The following is a 17991-nucleotide window of genomic DNA, read 5'->3' as shown; positions in this document are numbered from 1 at the left end:
CCAGTAACTCCCCAGATGCCTGACAAAGGTTGTCACATAAAATTAGTTCTAGAGGTTAAAGGTGAGATAATTTGTTAAACAAGGCTCAAATTTATTATTGTTTTATTTTTTTCAAACAAAGCACAATATGTTAAATATTTAGATTATTCTTTTTTTTCCAGTGTCTTTAAACTTACATTAAAGGGACACTCAGGTTAAATTAAATTTTCATAATTCAGATACAGCATGTAATTTTAAACAACTTTCCAATTTACTTCCATTAAAAAAAATGTGCGCAGTCTTTTATATTTACAATTTTTGAGTCACCAGATCCTACTGAGCATGTGCAAGAATTCATAGACTATACGTATATGCATTTGTGATTGGCTGATTGCTATCACATGGGACAAGGGAAGTGGAAATATACATAACTTTGAAATTTATTATAAAAAATCTACTACTCATTTGAAGTTCAGTCTAAGTGCTATTACATTGTCTTGTTATCTTGCATTTGTTGATTATGCAAATCTAATGTGTTGACTGGCCCTTTAAGTTTTAAGTAAACGCTAATACGCAGTTTCCTTACTTTTTTATCAGGTGCCCTGTTGACAACAACCTGGTGAGTCAGAAGGAGTCAGAGGTGTCATAAGATAAAAAAGGTCAGAGTCCACTGAACTAGGAAAAGCTATCAGCTTATCTCTACATTGTTAATAGAGCTGAAGTCAACATTATTAACAGCAAAGAAATGACAGGTTAAATTATACCCTTCTGGAATAATTGGAAAGTTCAAAACATACAAGAACCAGTCCAATACATTTTTCTGATAATACGGTTCTTTTATAAAGTAATGAAATACATTTCATGAGAATAAAAGTAATGCTATCTGCATGTAATTGTACATAAAGGGACTAGTATTCCTTATTGATTCTTTTAAACCTCCCTGCAATGCTCTTTCCAAAGATTTTAAAGGCATATGGGCCTGTTAAGTGCATAAAAAAGGATGATTTCCCCTCTAAAATGTTCAGAGCACAGCTGCTTATTGGTAGGTTTATTTTGTGAATTATATACTTTTCAGCACCTGAATAAATGCCAAGGTTAGAACAATGCACATGGTATATCCTATAACCTACCTTACTATAACCTCACTAACATCCTTCACCTTTAGAAATCCCCATCAAGGATCCTTACCCTAACTGCAACAGTTAAAGGGACATAAAAAAAAGCACTAAGTAGTGGTATAAGGATTTGACCTTTTATTTATTCATTTTTAAACTCCATTTGTGTAGTGTCCATTACTTCCTGTCTGAGCCCTACAAGGAGGCTGGGGCTTATACAAGAAGGCTTATCTAGAATGATGTCATGAAACTTCCAGAGTTGGTTTAGTATTAATTTTGTGCCATAAAGCATGTTGAGATATGTGCATATCCTAAATGGGCTAATTAAGTAAAAAATATCTTGCATAAAAAATTGTTTAACCCTTTAATGACCACAGCACTTTTCCATTTTCTGTCCATTTGGGACCAAAGCTATTTTTACATTTTTGTGGTCTTTGTGTTTAGCTGTAATTTTCCTCTTACTCATTTACTGTACCCACACATATTATATATCGTTTTTCTCGCTATTAAATGGACTTTCCAAGGATACCATTATTTTCATCATATCTTATAATTTACTATAAAAAAATTATAAAATATGAGAAAAAAATGGAAAAAAAACACACTTTTTCTAACTTTGACCCCCAAAATCTGTTACACATCTACAACCACCAAAAAACACCAATGTCCTGAGTTTACAAATACCCAATGTTTACATGTTCTTTCCTTTTTTTGCAAGTTATAGGGCAATAAATACAAGTAGCACTTTGCTATTTACAAACCATTTTTTTTCAAAATTAGCGCTAGTTACATTGGGACACTGATATCTTTCAGGAATCTCTGAATATCCCATGACATGTATATATTTATTTTTAGAAGACATCCCAAAGTATTGATCTAGGCCAATTTTGGTATATTTCATGCCACCATTTCACCGCCAAATGCGATCAAATACAAAAAATCGTTCACTTTTTCACAATTTTTTTCACAAACTTTTGGTTTCTAACTGAAATTATTTACAAACAGCTTGTGCAATTATGGCATAAATGATTGTAAATTTTTTATTTGGGATACCCTTTGTTCAGAAATAGCAGACATATATGGCTTTGGCGTTGCTTTTTGGTAATTAGAAGGCTGCTAAATGCCACTGTGCACCACACGTGTATTATGCCCAGCAGTAAAGGGGTTAATTAGGGAGCATGAAGGGAGCTTTTTGGGGTAATTTTAGCTTTAGTGTAGTGTAGTAGACAACCCCAAGTAATGATCTATGCCCATTTATATATTTATTTTTAGAAGACATCCCAAAGTATTGATCTAGGCCAATTTTGGTATATTTCATGCCACCATTTCACCGCCAAATGCGATCAAATACAAAAAATCGTTCACTTTTTCACAAATTTTTTCACAAACTTTTGGTTTCTCACTGAAATCATTTACAAACAGCTTGTGCAATTATGGCACAAATTGTTGTAAATGCTTCTCTGGGATCCCCTTTGTTCATAAATAGCAGACATATATGGCTTTGGCATTGCTTTTTGGTACTTAGAAGGCTGCTAAATGCCGCTGCGCATCACACGTGTATTATGGCTAGCAGTGAAGGGGTTAATTAGGTAGCTTGTAGGGAGCTTGCAGGGTTAATTTTAGCTTTAGTGTAGAGCTCAGCCTCCCACCTGAAATATCAGACCCCCGGATCCCTCCCAAACAGCTCTCTTCCCTCCCCCACCCCACAATTGTCCCCGCCATCTTAAGTACTGGCAGCAACTCTGCCAGTACTAAAATAAAAGATATATTTAGGCTTTTTGGGGGGGTTTTAAGCATATTTACATATGCTGCTGTGTAGGAGCCCCCCTTAGCCCCCAACCTGACTGATCCCCCACCAAACAGCTCTCTAACCCTCCCCCTCTGCCTTAATGGCCGCCATTTTGGGTACTGGCAGCTGTCTGCCAATACCCAGTTTAGAATAAAATAGTTGCTTTTTTATTTTTTCCCCACTTTCTGTAGTGTAGCTCCCCCCCCCACCAAAGAACAAACCCCCACCCCTCCTAGATACCTTTGATTGTTATTTTTTTTAAAATATAAACTTTTTTTCTGACACTTTTAGTTCTGTCTTTTCTGTAGTGTAGCGGTTCCCACCCGCTCCCGCCCCGTGCACGCGCCCGCCCGCCGTGCGCGCCCCCATCGGCCCCGCCCCCGATCCCGCCCCCCTCTAAATTACCCGGCCCATCGATGGCCGCCCACCCGCCTCCCAAGTCGGCTCCCGCCCACCAACGATACCGGCCATCGATGTCCGGTGCAGAGAGGGCCACAGAGTGGCTCTCTCTGCATCGGATGGCCATCTACAGTTATTGCAGGATGCCTCCATATCGAGGCATCACTGCAATAACCGGAAAGCAGCTGGAAGCGAGCAGGATCGCTTCCAGCTGCTTTCCACACCGAGGACGTGCAGGGTACGTCCTCAGGCGTTAACTGCCTTTTTTTTGAGGACGTACCCTGCACGTCCTCGGTCGTTAAGGGGTTAAACATTGCTGGCAAGTATTTTAAAATAATTTTCAAAAATAAGCAAAATTACTTACATAGGCATGCTGCCTGAAGTAGTCTGATCCACTCCCCTTATCAGTGTTAACCCCTTAATGACCACAACACTTTTCCATTTTCTGTCCGTTTGGGACCAAGGCTATTTTTAGATTTTTGAGGTGTTTGTGTTTAGCTGTAATTTTCCTCTTATTCATTTACTGTACCCACACATATTATATACCGTTTTTCTCGCCATTAAATGGACTTTCTAAAGATACCATTATTTTCATCATATCTTATAATTTACTATAAAAAAAATTATAAAATATGATGAAAAAAATGGAAAAAAACACACTTTTTCTAACTTTGACCCCCAAAATCTGTTACACATCTACAACCACAAAAAACACCCATGCTAAATAGTTTCTAAATTTTGTCCTGATTTTAGAAATACCCAATATTTACATGTTCTTTGCTTTTTTTGTAAACTATAGGGCCATAAATACAAGTAGCACTTTGCTATTTCCAAACCATTTCTTTTCAAAATTAGCGCTAGTTACATTAGAACACTGATATCTTTCAGGAATCCCTGAATATCCCTTGACATGTTTATATTTATTTTTAGTAGACAACCCAAAGTATTGATCTAGGCCCATTTTGGTATATTTCATGCCACCATTTCACCGCCAAATGCGATCAAATACAAAAAATCGTTCACTTTTCACAAATTTTTTCACAAACTTTTGGTTTCTAACTTAAATTATTTACAAACAGCTTGTGCAATTATGGCATAAATGGTTGTAAATTCTTCTCTGGGATCCCCTTTGTTCAGAAATAGCAGACATATATGACTTTGGCGTTGCTTTTTGGTAATTAGAAGGCCGCTAAATGCCACTGCGCACCACACGTGTATTATGCCCAGCAGTGAAGGGGTTAATTATGTAGCTTGTAGGGAGCTTGCAGGGTTAATTTTATCTTTAGTGTAGAGCTCAGCCTCCCACCTGAAACATCAGACCCCCTGATCCCTCCCAAACAGCTCTCTTCCCTCCCCCACCCCACAATTGTCCCCGCCATCTTAAGTACTGGCAGAAACTCTGCCAGTACTAAAATAAAAGGTATTTGGCCCTTTTTTTTAAAAAAAAAAAAAAAGCATATTTACATATGCTGATGTGTATGATCCCCCCTTAGACCCCAACCTCACTGATCCCCCACCTAACAGCTCTCTAACCCTTGCCCTCTGCCTTAATGGGCGCCATCTTGGGTACTGGCAGCTGTCTGCCAGTACCCAGTTTTGCAAAAAATGTGCCTTTTTTTTTAAAAAATAGCCCTTTTCTGTAGTGTAGCTTCCCCCCCCACCAAGACCAACCCACAACCCCTTCCTGATCCCTTAGATTATATTTTAAATATTTAAAATGTCTTATGTTTTATTTACTTTTAACTTTGATTTTCTGTAGTGTAGCGGTTCCCACCCGCTCCCGCCCCGTGCACGCGCCCGCCCACCAACCCCCGTGCGCGCCCCCGTGGGTCCCGCCCCCGATCCCGCCCCCCTCCACTCCATACACAGCATCGATGGCCGCCCACCCGCCTCCCACGTAAGCTCCCACCCACCAACGATACCGGCCATCGATGTCCGGTGCAGAGAGGGCCACAGAGTGGCTCTCTCTGCATCGGATGGCCAAGGGGGGTTATTGCAGGATGCCTCCATATCGAGGCATCACTGCAATAACCGGAAAGCAGCTGGAAGCGAGCAGGATCGCTTCCAGCTGCTTTCCAGACCAAGGACGTACGCCACACGTCCTCGGTCATTAACTGCATTTTTTTTGAGGACGTGTGGCGTACGTCCTTGGTCGTTAAGGGGTTAAAGGGACACTGAACCCAATTATTTTTCTTTCCAGATTCAGATAGAGCATGACATATTATACAACTTTCAAATTTACTCCTATTATCAAATTTTCTTCATTCTCTTGGTATCTTTATTTGAAATGCAAGAATGTTAGTTTAGATGCCGGCCCATTTTTGGTGAACAACCTGGGTTGTCCTTGCTGATTGGTGGATAAATTCATCCACCAATGAAAAAGTGATATCCAGAGTTCTGAATTAAAAAAAAAAGCTTAGATGAACAAAGAAAAAATGATTATAGGAGTAAACTAGAAAGTTGCTTAAAATTGCATGCTCTATCTGAATCATGAAAGAAAAAATTTGGGTTCAGTGTCCCTTTAAGCATCAGAAACACAGGCATGCTTCTAGGCATGCTCTAGCAGATAATGACTGTCTACTTCTGCATTCTACCAAAGGCACAGATAGATATAGATGCAGCCATAAAAGGAAATGTGTGGGGGGAGTTAGAGCTGTACAATTTGGAAGCTTAAAAGAAAGGGTTAATGGCTAGGCACTGCAGTATAAATTTACTGGTAAAGTAATTAAAGTACATATTATATTATTATTATTTTCCCAACTTGTTTTATGTCCCTTTAAGTGAATGGACTAGATAAACAGGGAGTCAGATTTTTTTCATGCTCAGAACAGCCAGAATAAAACTTTATTCAAAAAATGTTCCACTCTTATCACACTGAAGACAAGGGCTACAGTGAGAAACTAAGCGCTAATTTTGCAAGAAAACAAGTAAGTTATTTGCTGTGGTTTTTATACAGTCTATTTCTTTTTATGTTCCTTTGATTTAACATACTTGCTGTTGTTTTTACCAAAGGAGCACTGTTTAATATCCCTTTAACTGTCTCTAACCTTAAACGCTCTCAGCCTTCACCTAACTAAACTTTCACACTCTTCTCCAAATACTATACTAACCAACATCTTGTATCAATCAATAGTCTATGCCCCTTCTCTTCCATCAAAATTCTTTCTACTCCTGTCTCCAAGACTACTCACATACATGACATCTTCTCTTTAGAGCTCCAGCCATTCATTTTCTTAAAAATGTATCTTTCCACAAAACACATTTCTATAAAATTCCACAATACCATTGCTTACCAACATACATTTACAGTTGGCTCCTCTCCCTTTCAGTGGTGTTTTTATGGAGGTGGAAAAGCACCATGGTAATTTTGTTTACACCCTATTGGGATGGTTGAGCTTCTCGCATAATCATGGATAACTTAGCCCCCTCCCTGGAACACGTAGCTTCATCCACAGAACTGTGATTCTGCCTCCCACCCACCTACCCACCCACAACACTGTCCACAAACCTCCCTGATTTAGTCCTAATCTTCTTAGTTCCTACACAGATCTCTGCAGGGTGAATCCAAAATTTGGCAAATACAAAATGTAATTTCTAAAACTATCTCTGCCCTACATCAGTGATCCATAATCAATAAATCCCTATATATTCTTCATTAACTTGCCCTTAAACCTCTAGATCATAAGTAGGATTTATCCAGGGGCAGACTGATCTACTGTCACCAACTGAAGAGCAGAAGTTGGGGGGGGGGGGGCTTCCCATGGGCCCACCACCAATTTAAACCCTTGATATGAAATCAAAACGTGTTTCTATTTCACATTGATCAAACGGAGATCATTCAAATATGGTCGCTGTCAGATGCCAATGTGCTGCAATTGCGTACTGGCAATGATAACTGGTGGCGGCCATCTTTAAAATGGCTCTTCCATTACTTAAAGGAGACATGCCTGGCTGAAGTAAGTAGTGCAAGGGATGATGCAAATTGCCAAAGACCAATCAGGACTCGGAGGACATCTGGATTCTGGAAGCTGTAAATATGTTTTATTGATGTTTACTGTGCATTGTTTTTGTTCAATTTCTGCACATTGCTAATAAAGATTTTTGAAGAGAGTGCGGTTTACTCTTACTTTTAAGATAAGTGTAAGCGTACCTGTCTTTCTTAATCATTAATTAAGTACATTTATGTATTAAAGAGATATGAAAAACAAACATTTTCTTTCATGATTCAGATAGAGCATGTGATTTTAAACAACTTTCTAATTTACCTCTATTGTCAATTTTTCTTTGTTCTTTTTATATCTTTTATTGAAAAGCAGAGGCATAAGCTTTGGAGCCAGACCATTTCTAGAGCACTATATGGCAGCAGTTTTGCAAGAATGTTATCCATTTTCAAGAGCACTAGATTGCAGCACTATTTTCTGCTATGTAGTGTTCCAGATGTCTACCTAGATATCTCTTCAAATCAGAATATAATAGAGACAAAGCAAATCTGATAATAGAAATAAAATTGGAAAGTTTTTTTTGTATTCTCTATCTGAATCAAAAAATTAAATTGTTGGCTTTTACACCCCTTTAAGTGTCTGCACCAAATAATTGATTTGACACAATTTTAAAGGAGCAATTTTTAGTGGGTAAAGAAAAATATTGTTTTTTACATAAGTGCCCATGGCCACTACCTAAAGAAAATGGAAAAAATAAAGGGGGCCCTTAAACTTCGTTTGTCAGTCCCCCAGGTTAATCTTCTGTTGTATTATTTTGTATACTTATGTATAAGTGTAATATTCTATTGCAGTTCTAGTCTTAAAGGGACGTGAAACCCATATTCTTCTTTCATGATTCAGATAAAGCATACCATTTTCTAATTTACTTTTATTAACTAATTTGCTTTGTTCTCTTGGTGTTCTTAATTGAAATGGAAATCTAGATATGCTCAGGAGCTGGAAGCTAGCTGCTAATTGGTGGCAGCAAATATATTCCTTTTGTCATTGGTTTACTTATGTGTTTAGCTAACTCCTAGTAGTGCATTGCTGCACTTTAAAAAAAGGATACCAAAAGAATGAAGTAAAATTGCTAACAAATATATTAAAAGATTGTTTAAAATTGTCTGCTTTATCTGAATCATGAATAAAACAAATTGGGTTTTATTTCCCTTTAAGGGATCAGTAAACCTTGGTCATATATGGAGCTTTACAATTAAGTGATTATATAAGCAATCATGTGGGTTTACTGGTAAATGATGGGTAAAAATAATTTGTTTATTATTTCTGTTTTCCTGGCAGTTATCGTGGTGTTGCAAGAGGAAGTCTTTATTTGTACTCATGAGTGTTGTTTAAAGTCTTTATTTAGGATATAAAAATAAAGTAATAAAATTACATTTCAAAATACATAAAAGTACTATGTCACTGATAAATTGTTTCTAAGGATCTACTGCAAATAACAAAGAAATGTTTAGTCTGGTGGTAATGCTTATTCCAAGCAAACATAGAAATGAATCACTGTCTCATAAGCTCATCTGGCCGGAGTCCATGTGTATTTAAGATGCATATACTGTAGATCTACTCTATTTTTCTTATTAAATATTACTTTGAACATAGTTGCACTGTCTTTTTTTTTCTTTTATATAAGACTTTGGAATATGAAACAACCCACTCTTAAAGGGACATTAAAGGGACTGTATACTACAAAATTGTTTTTCCCTTATTGTGTTTCCAATTACTTTTTTTTTACAAACTGCAGAGTATTAAATGTAAGAGATTTGCTTTTTTAAGGCTTATTTGTGTATATGAATTAGCAGGTTTTGTGTTTTAAAGCCACAACCTAATAAAATGGGTTGAGTTTGTAGGTATAATCATTTCTAATTACTTTATCACATTGTGTACATATACCTGCTTCTTTATTTGATATCTGTCCATAAACCAATCACCAATACTTGGAGAGAACAATGAAAAATTAACATTGTATTACCTTATCTATTCTATACCCCCTGGGAGTGTAATTTCTTCTGCTTGCTGTGTTTATACAGCTTGGCCTTAAAGGGACACTGAACCCACATTTTTTCTTTCGTGATTCAGGTAGAGCATGCAATTTTAAGCAACTTTCTAATTTACTCCTATTATCAATTTTTCTTCGTTCTCTTGCTATCTTTATTTGAAATAGAAGGCATCTAAGCTTTTTTCTTTGTTCAGACCTCTGGACAGCACTTTTTTATTGGTGGATGAATTTATCCACCAATCAGCAAGGACAACCCAGGTTGTTCACCAAAAATGGGCCGGCATCTAAACTTACATTGCATTTCAAATCAAGATACCAAGAGAATAAAGAAAATTTGATAATAGGAGTAAATTAGAAAGGTGCTTAAAATTTCATGCTCTATCTGAATCACGAAAATAAAAATTTGGGTTCAGTGTCCCTTTAAGGCCAAAAACTCTCAGAATATGTGGGGATACCACAGGCTAAATCAACTATTTCAAATGCCAATATAAGGGTAATGGAAATACTTTACAACAATTTAAAACACTACAGCAGGTAAAGTGGATCATTGGGAACAAATTATAGGGGAGAACATTTTTTAGTAAACTGTCCATTTAAAAAATATATCAATGCTAGATATTATAATGTATTCAAAGATAAGATTAGCCTTATAATTATATGTAGATATATTTTTTAAATTGTATTAATTGTTAAAATAATAATAAAATTAAAGTTTTTATATTACATACTTAATTTTCTATAAAGTAATGGCCGCTGCCAAAAGCGTCACTAAAGGGCAAAAAAAGAATATTCTCACTGTACTTGTAAACTGTATTTATCACATGGAAAGTGCTTAAAGGGATAAAAAGGTCAAAATTGAAATGTGCATGAATGCATTTCAGTTTTAAATAGAATAATTTTTTGCCACATAATACCACTGGCAAACATGCTTCTAGTAAGAGTTATTACTGTTTCAACAGCATACGCACATATGCTACATTTGCTACTCATGACTAGAGGAATTGGATTCAAATAATATACCAGCTCAGGGAGATGGCAGTGGTGTGTATTGTGTTAAAATTAAGCTTAAAGGGACAGTCTACACAAGATTTTTTATTGTTTAAAGAGATAGATAATGCCTTAATGGGATAGTAAACACCAAAAATGTTATTAATTAAAAAGATAGATAATAACTTTAATTACCATTCCCCAGTTATGCATAATAAACACTGTACTTTGTACCACTTATTACCTTGTATCTAAGCTTCTGCTGCCTGCCTTCTTATTTCAGATTTTTTGACAGACTTGCATTTTAGGCAATTAGTGCTGACTCTTAAATAACTTCACGTGCATGAGCACAATGTTATCTATATGCAGAACATAAACTAACGCCCTCTAGTTGTGAAAAACTGTCAAATGCAACCAAATTAGAGAAGGCCTTCAAGGGCTTAGAAATTAGCATGAGCCTACCTAGTATTGGCCTTCAACTAAGAATAACAAGAGAACAAAGCAAATTTGATAATAAAAGTAAATTAGAAAGTTGTTTAAAATCACATGCCCTATCTGAATCATGAAAATTTAATTTGGACTTTACTATCCCTTTAACCCCTTAATGACCACAGCACTTTTCCATTTTCTTTCCCTTAAGGACCAGGGCTATTTTTACATTTTTGCGGTGTTTGTGTTTAGCTGTAACTTTTCTCTTACACATTTACTGTACCCACACATATTATATACAGTTTTTCTTGCCATTAAATGGACTTTATAAAGAGACCATTATTTTCATCATATCTTATAATTTACTATAAAAAATTATAAAATATGAGGAAAAAATGAAAAAAACACACTTTTTCTAACTTTGACCCACAAAATCTGTTACACATCTACAACCACCAAAAAACACTGATGCTAAATAGTTTATAAATTTTGTCCTGAGTTTAGAAATATCCAATGTTTACATGTTCTTTGCTTTTTTTGCAAGTTATAGGGCCATAAAAACAAGTAGCACTTTGCTATTTCCAAACCACTTTTTTTCAAAATTAGCGCTAGTTACATTGGGACACTGATATCTTTTACAAATCCCTGAATATCCCTTGACATGTACATACATTATTTTAGAAGACATCCAAAAGTATTGATCTAGGCCCATTTTGGTATATTTCATGCCACCATTTCACCACCAAATGCGATAAAATACAAAAAATCATTCACTTGTTCACAAATTTTTTACAAACTTTCAGTTTCTCACTGAAATTATTTACAAACAGCTTGTGCAATTATGGCAAAAATGGTTGTAAATTCTTCTCTGAGATCCCCTTTGTTCAGAAATAGCAGACATATATGGCTTTGGTATTGCTTTTTGGTAATTAGAAGGCCGCTAAATGCCACTGCGCACCACAGGTGTATTATGCCCAACAGTGAAGGGGTTAATTAGGGAGCATGTAGCAAGCTTTTTGGGGTAATTTTAGCTTTAGTGTAGTAAACAACCCAAAGTATTGATCTAGGCCCATTTTGGTATATTTCATGCCACCATTTCACCGCCAAATGCGATCAAATTAAAAAAAATCGTTCCCTTTTTCACAAACTTTTTCACAAACTTTAGGTTTCTCATTGAAATTATTTACAAACAGCTTGTGCAATTATGGCACAAATGGTTGTAAATGCTTTTCTGGGATCCTCTTTGTTCAGAAATAGCAGACATATATGGCTTTGGAGTTGCTTTTTGGTAATTAGAAGGTCGTTAAATGCTGCTTCGCATCACACGTGTATTATGGCTGGCAGTGAAGGGGTTAATTAGGTAGCTTGTAGGTAGCTTGCAGGGTTAATTTTAGCTTTAGTGTAGAGAACAGCCACCTGAAAAATCGGACCCCCTGATCCCTCCCAATCAGCTCTCTTCCCTCCCCCACCCCACAATTGTCCCTTCCATCTTAAGTACTCGCAGAAAGTCTGCCAGTACTTAAATAAAAGGTATATTTGGGGTTTTTGTTTTTTTATAGCATATTTACATATGCTGCTGTGTAGGATCCCCCCTTAGCCCCCAACCTCACTGATCCCCCACCAAACAACTCTCTAACCATCCCCCTCTACCTTAATGGGCGCCATCTTGGGTACTGGCAGCTGTCTGCCAATACCCAGTTTAGAAAAAGAAATGTTTTTTTTTTCCCCCTTTTCTGTAGTTTAGCTCCCCCCCACCCAAGACCAACCCCCCACCCTCCAAGATCCCTTAAATTATTTGTAATGACCTCTTTCTCCCACTATTATTATTATTATTTTTTCTGTAGTGTAGCGGTTCCCACCCGCTCCCGCCCCATGCACGTGCCCGCCCGCCGCCCCGTGCATGTCAGCGCGTCCCGCCCCCGATCCCGACCCCCTCCACATCACACGGCCCATCGATGGCCGCCCACCCGCCTCCCATGTTGGCTCCCACCCATCGATGTCCGGTGCAGAGAGGGCCACAGAGTGGCTCTCTCTGCATCAGATGGCCATGCAGGGTTATTGCAGGATGCATCCATATCGAGGCATCGCTGCAATAACCGGAAAGCAGCTGGAAGCAAGCAGGATCGCTTCCAGCTGCTTTCCAGACCGAGGACGTGCAGGGTACGTCCTTGGTCGTTAACTGTATTTTTTTTAGAGGTACCCTGCACCTTCTCGGTCATTAAGGGGTTAATTACCCATTCCCCAGTTTTACATAACCTACACAGTTATATTAATATACTTTTACCTCTGTGATTACCTTGTATCTAAGCCTCTGCAGACAGCCCCCTGATCACATGACATTTGATTTATTATCTATTGACTTTCATTTTAGCCAATTAGTGCAGTGTCAGCCACAAGCCACGGTGTGATCACAATGTTATCTATAAGGCTCACATGAACTACTGCTGTGAAAAGCAAATAAAAAAGCATGTGATAGAGGCGGCCTTCAAGGACTTACAAATTATCATATGAGCCTACCTAGATTTAGCTTTCAACTAAGAATAGCAAGAGAACAAAGCACATTTGATGATAAAAGTAAATTGGAAAGTTGTTTACATTTGCATGCCCTATCTGAATCATGAAAGTGTATTTTTGACTAGACTGTCCCTTTAAATTGACTTCATAGAGTATGACTTTTTAAACAATGTTCTAATTTACTTCTATTATCCCCTTTGGTTAGTTCTTTAGGTATCCTTTGTTAAAGAGTAATCTTAAATGAACTCAGGAGTGTGCATGTGCCTATGGTCATTTGCCAGCAGTGCTTGCAACATTGTTTATAACATGTTGCAAATACTGCTGCTATAGACTGCTAAAGAAGCATGAACGCGCCTAATCTCCTACCAACCTACTTATGCTTCAACAAAGGATAACAAGACAACATAGTACATTTGATAATAAAAGTAAAATGGAAAGTTGTTTAAATGAAGTAAATTTGATCATTTAAATAAATTGAAAAGCCTATTAAAATTGCACACTTCAATTTATGAAAGCTTAAAGTTTGACTTTGGTGCCCCTTTTAGAATATTGTTTTAGATCAGCATTAGAAATTATACACTACATTACAACAGACCTGCAGACAAATTCAGTGTTTTAAAACGGTCATCTTATTAGCAAAACTACTGATGCTTTTTTGTTCAGGGACAGACCCCTTGATGAGCCTCGAGTGTGGCGTATGGTAAATCTTTGCTGTGACCAATTAGGGAGAGATATCTATACATTTCCTGCACATATCAAGCAATCACTGTGCACTGTGCCCATAAATTAATTAGATATATAATTTAAATTGCAAAAAAGTTATTTATTAATTTTGTATGATTTTGCTGTAACAAAATTGTGCTTGTTCCACACTACCTAAAGAAAGTAACAGTCTGTAACCTAGTTGTTAATTGGACACAACCACAGAAGATAAATAAAAATACCAGAGTGTTAACCCAATGTGTAGAATTTTGCAAATCATTTATAAAAGTGACAGTTTAATCACTTTGAATTTATTTTTCATGCAGATCTTCTGCAATTCAATCCCTTCAAGTTAAATTTGTACAGGAAACTTGGGAGATTATCAGCAGACAACTGGCTTTACCATGATAAGATCTATGGTCATTTTTTAGGCCAAATATTCAAGCCATGAAAATGCATTTAATCCCTTTATGAATGAATGACCCAGCAGCAAACAGGTCATCATAGTTTTATTGATGCAGTAATGGGCAGCAGTAGAGAAATGCATTTAATGTTACTGCAAATCATCACATATAAGCACTTAACAGATCTGTGCTTACAGGTGACAGTAAACACAATGGGAACAGACGAATAAACTAAAAGGTGTTGAAAGATGTTGAAAATACTGTATTTGCCACAAGCTTCACAGCTGTGAGATACTTTCTTGCTTCTTTTTTAATGACAGATGTCACAGTAGACAAAGAAGGTGAAAAAAAAGCAATGTCAGGAATTCTACACTTTTCAAAATAGTTGTGCTTAAAGGGACAGTATACACTCATTTTCATATAACTGCATTTAATAGACACTACTATAAAGAATAAGATGCACAGATACTGATATAAAAATCCAGTATAAAATGGTTTAAAAACGTACTTAGAAGCTTTCAGTTTAGCTCTGTTGAAAAGGTAGTTGGAAAGCCCACTGCAAGTGGCAAATAAGACCCTCCCCCTCCCCCTTCTTTTGCATATGAAAAGACTCTTTACACAAACAGGAGCAAGCTGGAGAAGGTAGCTGACGGTATTCAAATAAAACTTTGGGGCTTGGTTAGGAGTCTGAAAATCAGAGCAATGTTATTTAAAAATAAGCAAAATTATACATTAAAAAAAAAAAATTTTTATGGGCTTTATAAATAGATCATCTACAAAACATTTATGCAAAGAAAAAATGAGTGTATAATGGCCCTTTAAAGGGACAGTAAACTCAAAACTGAACCAGTCATAAATAGATTTAATTGCACAGTAATGCACACAAAACTGTGATGCATTATATATGCATTGATATTTAGGTATTTTGCTTGCTTTAGCTATAAAATAGATTTGACTTTTGTACTTGTTTAATGCTTAAATGTATATATAAACAGCTCTTTCTTTTGTATAAAAAAATGTGCTTGCAACAATACTGCTGTCTTGCTTTAGAATAACATATCAACGAAGTATAAACATTATAAAAATAAAATATAGTAACATCTTGTTTGCTGCAAATGTTTTTCATTAGGCAAGCTCCACTCACTACTTGTCTTATTTGGAGGAGCCGATACAGTTAGCCATGATTGTTATGTTAGTATTAAGTGTATTGCTTTGCATGTGTTATCTGCCAAAGCCAATTAGCGACAGTTATGTAGTAAGGTTGGACTTGAAACATCGGCAATGCACATTTTCATAACTAAATTACATGAAAAGGAGGCAATATAAATCATGAAAGTATATTGCAAAGCTTTTCTTATTGTGTTTAAAGGGACAGTCAAGTCAAAATTAAACTTTCATGATTCAGATACGGCATGCAATTTTAAACAACTTTCTAATTTACCTTTATCATCAATTTTTTTTGTTCTCTTGGTATTCTTTGTTAAAAGCTAAACATATGTAGGCTCAAACCGATTTTAAGCCGTTGAAGGCTGCCTCTTATCTCAGTGCTTTTTTACAGTTTTTCAGTTAGACAGTGCTAGTTCATGTGTGACACATAACATTGTGCTCACTCCTGTGGAGTTATTTATGAATCAGCACTGATTGGCTAAAATGCAAGTCTGTCAAAAGAACCGAGATAAGGGAAAAGTCTGCAGAGACTTATATACAAGGTAATCACAGAGGTAAACAGTGTATTAATATAAAAAAGTGTTGGTTGTGCAAAACTGGGGAATGGGTAATAAAGGGATTATCTATTGTTTTAAATAATCATTTTCAAGTAGACTGTCCCTTCAACTGAACATTTTATTTAATAATCTCAATATGTTTACTATCTGTTTAAGACAGTGTTTTTCAACCAGTGTGCCGTGGCACACTAGTGTGCCGTGAGAGATCCTCAGGTGTGCCGTGGCAGACTGACAACAGTGCGGGGGTGTTTGTGAATGAATGTCAATATGTCATGTATAGTTTGTAGGAGGCATGGCATGACAGCACAGTACAGTGTGTGTGTGTGTGTATATATATATATATATATATATATATATATATTCTCCTGTATTAGGCTACAATGTGTGATTTTGTAAAATTTTGGGATGGTGGTGTGCCACAGGATTTTTTTTAATGTAAAAAAGTGTGCCACGGCAAAAAAAAGGTTGCAAATCACTGGTTTAAGAGACTGGAGCTCAGACTCTGTAACCTAACTGCAGAAAAATTGCTTGATTCAGCTACATACTTCAAAATGTTTGCTTAGAAAAGTACTCAAACTCATTTAAAGCGATCAACTGACTGGTTACATCCCAAGGAGATAAGATAAACTAGATTTTGCAAGTGGATTATTACTGATTATCTTTCTTTTTTTTATTGGATTATTACTGATTATCAATTTGTTAACAGAAAGTGCAGAGATTTTCAGGTTTTAAATACTTGTAAAATAAATATTTTGCATGTGTTTTTTCTGCAATTCAGTGCTTATATGCAAATATATATTAATATATCGAATCAAGACTTTGCCTTATTAAACAGTAAATAAATGGTAAATAAATACATTGTAAATATGTAATAGATATCGATTTTTTACAACAAAGATTAGCCTGATAATATGTCGATTTTTTTAAAAAAAAAATATTAGTTTATTCAACATTAAAAAAAATTTTTTTTTAAAGCTTTAGTTTCTATAACTAATAGGTGAAGCCATGTTGAAAACTAGGTTTCTCTCATCCCTTTTAAAGTAACTATTTAACATGATTTAAAGCGCTATGAAACCCCAAATATTCTTTTGTGATTCAGACATAGCACACAACAGAAAATATTAGATAAGAAAAAGCTGTTAAATTTCAACATTCACGTTAATTTATAGACTCAATGGAACTGGAAAGACCGCAACTTTAAGAGTTAAAATATAGGGAAAAGAAGAGAAAATAAATAATGAAAATATATTGCCAAATTTTCTTGCTATACACAATTAAACATTTTAGATTACAAACTCAAATTTTTTAATGTCGCATTAATCTCTCATAGGACCAAAGTTCATTAAATTGTGTAAAAGGACCAATTAAAGGGACAGTATACTGTAAAATAGTTTTTCCCTTAATGTGTTTACAATTGCTTTTTTTACCAACTGCAGAGTAAAAAATGTATGAAAATTAGCTTTTTAAGGTTTATTTCTGTATATTAAAGCTCTGATTTTGTGTTTTGAAGCCACAGCCTAATAAAATGGGTTGAGCTTGTAGATATAATTAGATCTCATTACTGTATCACATTGTGCACATATACCTGCTTCTTTATCTTATATCTGTCCTTAAAACAATCACCAATACTTTGAGAGAACAATGGAAAATCAACATTTTATGACCTTATCTCTGCTTTATCACACTGGGAGTGTAATTTCTTCTGCTGGCTGTGTTTACAAAGATTATCTATAGCTGGTACGCGCGGCCACAAACTTTCAGAATAGGTGGGTATACCACATGTTAAATTAACAATTTCAAATGCCAATATAAGGGTAAAGGAGCTACTTGTAAACAATTTAATACACTCCAGCAGGTAAAGTGGATCATTGGGAACAAATTAAAGGGGAGAAAATTTTTGAGTAAACTTTCCCTTTAATACAGAAGATTTGTATAATCAACACATGCATGATAAAAAT

The sequence above is a fragment of the Bombina bombina genome, chromosome 10 (assembly GCF_027579735.1).
Source record: "Bombina bombina isolate aBomBom1 chromosome 10, aBomBom1.pri, whole genome shotgun sequence".
Classification (NCBI taxonomy): Eukaryota; Metazoa; Chordata; class Amphibia; order Anura; family Bombinatoridae; genus Bombina; species Bombina bombina.
Note: the sequence above shows the minus strand (reverse complement) of the source record.